The following is an 8,816-nucleotide window of genomic DNA, read 5'->3' as shown; positions in this document are numbered from 1 at the left end:
CTCTCACAATTTCAAAAAATATTTTGATAAAAGTATTTCAATATAATTGTAATCTTACGTATTACAACCATTTAAAAGTATTATTCCGAGGTGCCCAGAGGCTTTGTCAGACTGCCCAAGGGGTCCCTGGAATGACACACGTTAAGAATCCCTATCAGGGGTCCGCCCAGTGGCTCAGGTGGTTGGAGCTCCGTGCTCCTAGCGCCGAGGGCTGCCAGTTAGATTCCTACATGGGCCAGTGCCAGGTGGCTCGGTTGGAGTGCGGGCTCTCAACCACAAAGTTGCCGGTTTGACTCCCGCAAGAGATGATTTCTGCAAGCGATGGTGGGCTGCGCCCCCTGCAACTAACAACTGGCAACTGGAACTGCAGCTGAGCTGCGCCCTCCATAACTAAGATTGAAGGGACAACAACTTGCCTTGGAAAAGTCCCAGAAGTACACACTGTTCCCCAATAAAGTCTTGTTCCCCTTCCCCAATAACATCTTAAAAAAAAAAAAAAAAAAGAATCCCCATCAGGACAAGGAGAGAAAGGGTTGCTTAGGACAGGAAGAACCAAGTCAAAGGAGAAAGGCAGGAACAAGGGCTGGGTTTTGGTTCTGGCATTGGTATAGTTGGATGTGGCAAGAAGCCCAACCCAACCTGAGTGCCAGTCAAGCCAGAGAAGTCCAGAAGAGCAAAAAGCCTGGAAGGGTGCTGTTCACAGCAGCACCAGAAGACACAACCAAGGGAGCCCCTGAGGGAAAGCTCCCCGCCCTTTAAAGGAACTGGCTCACTTTTTGAAGCTTTGATTTTGACTTAGGTCACACCTGGTTCAATCCTGGCTTTGTCACTCATCTTGGGCATCTTAGCTAATCATGGTGAACCTCAGTTTCTCCATCTATAAAATGGTAATAATAATACTTACGCCAACGTTTTGTTAAAGTTAAATAATTTATTCATAAATATGTTAAACAAAGAAAGAAAGTTACAGAATGATCCTCTATTTATGAAAAATGTTAAGTACACAAAATAAGGTTACATGATTTTATAGATAACAACTTTGTAAAATAAAATCATGCCTGATAACATGGAGTTCAATTTCCTAGTACTTACATCTCGGAAATGGAGGGAAAAAGTTTGGGAGGCATACAGGTGAAGGGAAAAATCCACAACAAATACATATGGCAAAAGTTAAGAGTGGATGAGTCTCAACAGTGGGTTCTTTTTAAAGCTTTATTTAAGTAAACTATAATAAACTGAACATTTAGAAATGTACAACTTGGTAAGTTTTGACATATGTATGTATATACTCATGAAACCATTATGACCATCAAGATAATGAATATATCCATCACCCGCAAAAGATTCTTCCTGCCCCCTTTATAATCTCTCCATCCTGTCTTTTCCCACCTCCATTCCTTGCTGATTGCTGATCTGATGGCTGTCACTTGATTAGTTTGAGTTTTCCAGAATTTTATATAATGGGAATCATACAGTGCACTCTTTTTTTTGGGGGGGGGGGTGGTCTATGTTCCTTAGCATTTCTGGGTCACTGGCTTCTTCATGTCCAAGTCTGGGATATATGATGAAAAAAAAAATCCCAGGCAGCTTGTCACCGTGCTGCCGCTTTGGTCCCCATATTGCTAGTCATTGTGTCTCCGCTCCATTTCTCAGAGTCTTCTTACGTTTCTTTTTCACATAATGTCCAAGGTTTTTAGCTGTACTTTGTGGGAGAAAAAGGGGAAAGTACATGTATTCCATCTTCCTGGTAGCAGAATTCCTGATGTATTTTAAAAGCTGCCTCTGATTCCACTTTCACAAAACACATTTCGTTCTGAAATAGGGGCAGCATTCCAGTGTCCTTCAAAATCAATGGAACACAAGTTTGTAGTGGGAGAAAGATGATCAGTAAGCTTTAGGCCACCCCAATCTGCCTGCCAAAACATTACACCAGAGGATAAAAGCTACCTCTTTTTACTAGAAATGCTTCAATAAAATGAGGTAATGTGATTTCATCCATTGCCCACACAGACCTCACATGTCTGGTTTCTACATGGCTGAAATCTGCTTGTTCTTCTTTGCCTTCCCCCCAACTACAACAATTATGCACACCTTCTCCACTGTCCACAGGTCTCTCAGAGACTCCATTCCCTTCCTTCAATTAACTCACCTCCTTTTTCCAAGCAGAATACACACCATCAGACAGGCAGGACCTCAACTTCCAGCACTCAAATTCCACTCGTGTCTGCTATGGCCGCTTTGTGTGAATAAGAAAGAAACACCCTTCCTTCGAGGCTCTTTACTATCATCTGCCAGGAAATAATCCTGATTACTATTCAAAAGTAAGATGCCACGGCAGTCGGTAGTGCCCCGGGGATTTGTGAAATGCACAACCTGTTCAACAGCACAGATCCTACAAATCCACCTGTGCCTGCCCCACCCCATCTTCCTTTCCCAGAGTTCCTACCTGAGGTGAGCCCCCCCACCTGTGCTCTGCATACCCTCTCTCCTCCTGTCCTGCTTTCTTAAGAACCGTGCTCATAAACTACTCTTGGGCACGGGTCAATTTGGTCACAGGCTGATGAATATCCCAAATCCCTGGCTCCTACTCCTCAAAAGCAAACACGTTTATGTCTCTCCAATCTTAAAAAAAAAATGATAATTAAGAAGCGTTACTATCGTCCTTCCCGTATTCTTCTCATTTCTTCGTAGGCAACTTCTTTTTTTTTTTTTTTTTTTTTTAATTTATTTATTGGGGTGACAATTGTTAATGAAATTACATAATTTCAGGTGTACAATTCTGTATTACATCATCTATAAATCCCATTGTGTGTTCACCACCCAGAGTCAGTTCTCCTTCCATCACCATATATTTGACCCCCGTTACCCTCATCACCCACCCCCCACCCCCTTACCCTCTGGTAACCACTAAACTATGTCTGTGTCTATGAGTTCTTGTTTCTCATTTGTTAGGCAACTTCTTGAAAGGCCTATATGTGCTCATTTGTCCCCATTTCGTAACCCTCACCCTCACCTTTTCTTACATCAGCCCAAGCTGCCTCCTCCCACCATCCCAACCTGCTCCAGCAAATGCAGTATGTGTTTAGCCGTGACATTTCTGTCGTCATCTCACTAAATGTATCAGGATCATCTGCCCGGTTGGCGACCCTTACTGGACGCACTCTTCCCTTGCCTCCTGAAGTACCGTCGTCACCTGGTTTTTCTCCTGAGGCTACCTGCTCCTGTTCCTTTTCAGGCTTCTGCTCCGCCCCACCCCCCACGACACACACCTGTGGCTCGGGCCTCTGACCGACGCCATCCACACCGGCGCGTCCTGCTAAGCTGCTCCACCGGAGGGGCCCGCAGACTCAGCACGCCTAACCGCAAACCGCGTCCAAAGCTGTTCTCCCTCCGGTCAGCATGCGGCACCCCAACCGTCACCCCGCTGTCGGCCCACCCCGGCAGCCACACGACGCGGCGCACGTCACACACTCAGCCCGCCACCGCCTCCTTCCTTCCTATGTCTTGAACCCTCCCTCTGCCCTTTACCATGCCAGTCTCTAGCCCACGTAACCCAAGTCCCACGAGCCTTGGAAAGTGTCCTGAAACCACACGGGCCCACCTGCTTCGTGGGCTTCGTGCTTCAACCTGCAGCAAACACGCCTTTAGGGTCCACGGCTAGGACGTTTGAACGTCAGGAGAGAAAGCGCCCTGTGCAACGGGTCCTGGCACACAGCACAGTGCCTGGCACCTAGTGAGGGCAATACATATTCATTAGAACCAGAGAGAGGCAAGGAGGGAGGGAGGTGCGGCTGGAGCTCGGTCTCAGGGCTGCAATCGCAATCTGCCACACACAACATGGCGGCCCCCTGGAGCCACGCCCCACTTCCGTTTCCGGTGCTGAGCTGGGTCACTTCCTCTCCGGTTGCCTTGGGGGTCCGTTGGAAGTGAAGAACGTGGGTAGGCTCTGCTCCTTTCCTCTTTCGTCGTCTTGTCTCTGCTCCAGCGCGACCTGGCTCCGAGGCTCTACCCGCGGCGGCGGCCTGTCGGTGAGAAGGGGGTCGAGGGGGAGGGCCATCCGGGAGCCTGAGGGACGCAGGCGGGGGCGTCTGGGAAGCAGGTCAAGGAAGTTTGGGTGGAACCCCGCCCCCCAGAACTGGTTCCTACTGGGCCGTGGGAAGTGGCACATACAACGTGTGGGCAGAGACGTGGTCTTAGCAGCCAGGACCTCATCGCCACGACGTGCGCACGGGCCTCCGCCGCCGGGCACCGCAGGACGCCGTGTTCTTTTCCCTGAAGGTGTATTCATGCAGTGTGCCTCGCCACCGCCTGCGTGGACCGTCCGACAGCCTGCCCTCCCGGTTTGAGGCCGCGTCCAGCGTGAGAAGGAGTCTGTATTGGTTTTCATGGATAACAGGCACCCTTCTCCACGCCTCACCCTGCCATTGAAGAGGCACTGAGAACCCAGGGGGAGAAGGCACTGGGAAAAGGCTGCAGGAGGCCCGAGTCGTTGAGTGTGGTCTTTTAAATGAAGACCTCTTGTACTGAAGGAACGGGCAAGATTTGGGCATCCTGAGAGCTGCCGTGGGACTTGCGAGCAGAACCTTTGCCGAGGATGCGAGAGGAAAGGGGGTCCCCAAAGGAATGTCCCCGGGTTCGCCAAGCTAGTGAGCAGCCACTTCGGCGTTGGAACAAGCTGGAAACTTCTCCCTTCCTCCAAGCACTTCCCACAGCCCCACATTCAGTCTTGCTTAGTTGTGTTAAGTGATTTCTGGCCTGACTTCTTTCTTTCTTTTTCTTTTTTCTTTTTCTTTCTTTTTTTTTTTTGCAGGTGCAGCAGAAGCACCCAGGGGTAGCTGAGAAAATCATGGGATCTTCTTATCGGTACCGCTTTCATTATTGTTTGTGTCATCGTGCGAGGCAAGGGCGAACAGACCTTTCTCAAATGCCCTACAACTTGACTTCTGCAAGTTAAAAGAGAAACAGGTTTGAACAATTGGTGAGTGTAACGGGAAAAAAAAAAACACATTTCATTTGATCACAGGAACATAGCTTTTGTGCTAATAAAAGGCTTTAAAAATTAGAGTGTGGTTTTTTTTTAGTAATTAGCATAATTTTTGTTATCAAGTGGTTGATAACAAACAGACTAATTAGGCACTCTACTCAGTCATTTATCTAAATGAAAAGTTCTGCTAAATTGTGGGCATTGATTAAAGCTAATGGGGATTAAGATTAAGATGAAAATCATAGAATTAAATTTTTAATTAGTTTGCCCCCTGAACAATTGCTTAGTGCTACTTATGCCTGCCCAGGAAGGCTGTGGCTCTACTACCAAACCTCTGAACATAAAAATGTTTTGTGAAAGACTGAATGTTGTATTCGGTTATCGTTCGCTTTATTTCTGCTTAACAAAGAATTGAAAAGGAAGGCAACGTTTCGGATTTCATCGTCCTTTGCTGATACGTATAAAATATGAGCTGGGGGTTTTCATCAGTTCATTAATAAATATCTCAAACTTAACCCATCTGAAATAGACCTCTCCATTTCCCACCTCCAACTTCTCCCAGGGTTCCTTATTTCAATTAGTGACATCACCACACATCAGTATGCTCAAGACAGAAACCCAGGAGCAATCTTGAGTCCCTTTTGCTCATTTCCCACAGCTTGTCCATTAGAGAATATTAGCTCTTTTTCCAGAATCCACCTACTGTTCTCATCTCTCCCACCCTAACCCAGGCACCATCATCCCTTACCTAGTTGACTGCAGCCCTCCTTAATCTGTTCTCCCTGCTTCTAATCTCATTATCAATTTCCACCACCACCCCAGTCCATTCTTCACACAACAGCCAAGATATTGTTTTAAAGCATAAGTTAGATTCTATATCCTCTCTATCTAGTGCCACTAGTTGTCTTTCCATACCAGTTACTGAGCGCTACAAGACCCTACGTGATCTGGATTCATCTGGGACAGTCTCTACCCCTCCACTCACTATAATCTGCCACACCGCCTGTCTTCCATCTGCCAAGTTTGGACCTGCTTAGGGCCCTTATACGAGTTATTCCCTTTGCCTGGAAACCTCTTCCCTTAGGTGTTTACGGAGCTGGATCTCTTGTTTACCTCTTCAGACAGACCTTTCCTTCACTGTCCAAACTGAAGTCGCCTCCTGTTACACCCTGTCACATCTTGGTTCAGTTTTATCACAATCTTCCTCATTATTATGATTTTCTTGTGTCTTTCTTCCTTTGTTGTTTGACTGTCTCCCCCCTACTAATATGTAAACTTCACAAAAGGATAAATCGTATCTTTCTTGTGGGTTACTGGATGGTCTCCAATGCAGGAGTGAATAAATACATGAATGAATGGATTCCTTTGGCACCAAGGCTGTTACCCTCTTGTCTCAGGTACACCAAAACAGCAAGGCTGGGAAAGGTCAGGGGACCAATTACCACATAGAGTGGACCCTAAAACATGAGATGTGGTCAAGGACACAGGAAGGAGAGAGGTAAGAGGAACATTGGGGAGAGTGGGCAAGGGGACATTGAAAGAAAATGGAAGTGAGATAGATTAATCTCTACAGATACATTCTGGAAATCCTAAATCTTGCACAAGCACGTCCCAGCCTGAAAGATAGTGGCTCTCAACATTTGCTCTATATCTGAGTCTTACAGAACATTTTCCTGGTAGAGATGCTTAGGCTTTAGCGTCAAAAGAGTCTGATTCAGGGGTGGCCTGTTGGCTCAGTGGATTAAAGCGTGCTGCATGTTTTTGTCTAAACAGCGCTTTGCCATATTATACCATCTAGTATTTATATTGGTAACTCAGGAAAATGTCAAAAGCAAATTATACTGCGGTGAGACAATGCTGAAGTGACCCCGATTTCTTCTGTTACTCTAAGTTGGATTTGAGGGCATAGGGACTAAGGAGAGAAAGTGTATCATTGGTGCTCAGGTTTTAAAAACAATGGAGCTTAGACTTGAATCCTTTCCTAAATCTTTCTCACCTCCGTTTGGTCAGTCACATTCCTGGGGTTAAGCTTTTCTCTTCCATGTGTCCCTCAATTGGACCTTTGGTCCAATTTGGACTCCTTTTGGAGGTGTCCCTTGACACTAAAAAAACAAACAAAACAAAACTGAATGGCAAACTTGATTCAGATCTGGTCCAGTGTCCCACATTGCATTTAATTTTCATGTCTCCTTAGACTCCAATCTGTGCCAGGCACTCATTTCCTTTTCTTCTATGACCTTGATACTTTCGAAGAATACTCGTCAGTTATTTTGTAGACCATCCCTTGATTTGGATTTGTCTGGTGTGTTTTTCATGATTAGACTGGGGTTTTGAAGTTTCTGAAAGAAACACGGAAGTGATGTGTCCTCCTTAGCATACCATATTAAGGGTCTGTAATGCCAATCTGTTTATCACTGGTGATGTTGACCTTCATCCCTTAGTAAAGGTGATGCCTATCAGGTTGTTTTGCTGGGAAGTGGAAAATGCCATCTGTAATTAATATATTTTGGGGGGAGAGGCTGTGAGATTCCCTCAGCACTATTTGTAATTAGAGTTTCCTTCTTTGTGAATGTTGGGATAGAGAGGGGGGTGGGCAGTGCGTTTAGTTCCTTGTCTGTCCCAAGAACAGACAGGAGTTAGCTACGGTTGTGCTGCACGACGTCAGAGCTGGCAGAAACGTTTGCCGTTATAAAAAAGAACTCCGGCTACATATCGATATCCATAAAGGAAAATGTGACATGGCACGTTTCTGTTGTGGAGGTGGCAGGAGGTGTGAACATTGTGAATTGAATGGAGTTCTGTTTATCCATGAGTTCACTCAGCAGACGTTTCTGTAAGGGCTAGCTTTACTCGTGTGTCTATAATTTGTCAGGCACTCTGTTAGGCTCTCCATCTTTTATGATCTCAGTTCATATGCGTAACACCTTGTAGGAGATGTTATTACTCATTTTACAGATACGGATCCTGAGGAATAAGGAAGTCAAGGCAAGTGGCAGAACGGGGACTTTACGCCAGGCCTGTCTAACTCAAAGTGTGCGATTTCCACAGCGCCAGTCTTGTTCCCCTCCTGTGTGCCTAGCCCTGTGATCAGTGCTGAGGATACTGAAGTGGAAGACCCGTGAGCTCGCGCTACCACACGGGAGGCCTTTGGAAGGGTCGCTGAGGCCTGGGGAAGAAGCTCTACTCAGGAGTGTCCTCTTTTATTTCTGAGGGGCAATGCCCCTCCCTTGAGAATCACTGAGATGGTTTTTCTCAGGTCTTTCTTGACTGCGTCAGGGTGGATTTGCCAGGTTGCCTTCAGCTATAAATAGTTAACCAGAGAAGAAAACTAATATCGATGGCATGCTTGCTCTGCTTATTGTTGGTCTGTCTTCATCCCAGGCACCCTAGGAAGTGGGCATATTCTCTCCACTTAGCTCATAAGGAGACTAAGGCTCAAAGAGGTGAAATAACCCACCCAATGATACCGGTTAGTCAGTGGCTAACCGGGAGTTGAATCCCAAGTCCGACTGATTCTGAAGCTCCGTCTTCAGGACGTCTTGATACGCCAGGGGTACAGATTCCACATCCTCACCACTCACAGGACTGTGTGCTCTTGTTATCTTCTTGTTTGCAGAAAGGGCGATTGTATTTGCTTTGTGCCTGATGGATGCTGACAGCAGTTCATTTTAGCAAGTATATTTTGCTCAAACCAAAGGATCTTTGTGCAGCTTTTGCTTTTTAACCCCCGCCCCCACAGTCAATCCGTGTCAACAGAAGGAAAGTGGACAGTGACGGTTCTGAATCATTTGTGACATATAAAATGCTGCTGGATAAACAAGCACGCTTCCCT

At 46.2% G+C, this 8,816-nt stretch overlaps 1 long non-coding RNA gene across 4 annotated transcripts; it reads right to left on the bottom strand.

Moving 5' to 3' along the window:
* Nucleotides 1-1,495: 1,495 nt before the first annotated feature.
* Nucleotides 1,496-3,842, bottom strand: LOC308503488. Of its 4 annotated transcripts, none has more exons than XR_013994185.1 (3): nucleotides 3,602-3,842; nucleotides 2,150-2,288; nucleotides 1,496-1,840 (listed from the first exon to the last, which is right to left on the bottom strand). It is a non-coding gene; the product is annotated as an uncharacterized lncRNA (long non-coding RNA). The 4 variants fall into 4 exon arrangements; XR_013994186.1 differs by having other exon boundaries at nucleotides 3,569-3,834; XR_013994187.1 differs by having other exon boundaries at nucleotides 2,150-2,698; nucleotides 2,958-3,832.
* Between the last annotated feature and the right edge of the window lie 4,974 nt (nucleotides 3,843-8,816).

The sequence above is a fragment of the Rhinolophus hipposideros genome, assembly GCF_964194185.1.
Source record: "Rhinolophus hipposideros genome assembly, chromosome: 10".
In the NCBI taxonomy this organism is placed as follows: domain Eukaryota; kingdom Metazoa; phylum Chordata; class Mammalia; order Chiroptera; family Rhinolophidae; genus Rhinolophus; species Rhinolophus hipposideros.
The sequence above is the reverse complement of the archived record's forward strand: the minus strand, read 5'-3'. Positions and strand labels throughout refer to the sequence as shown.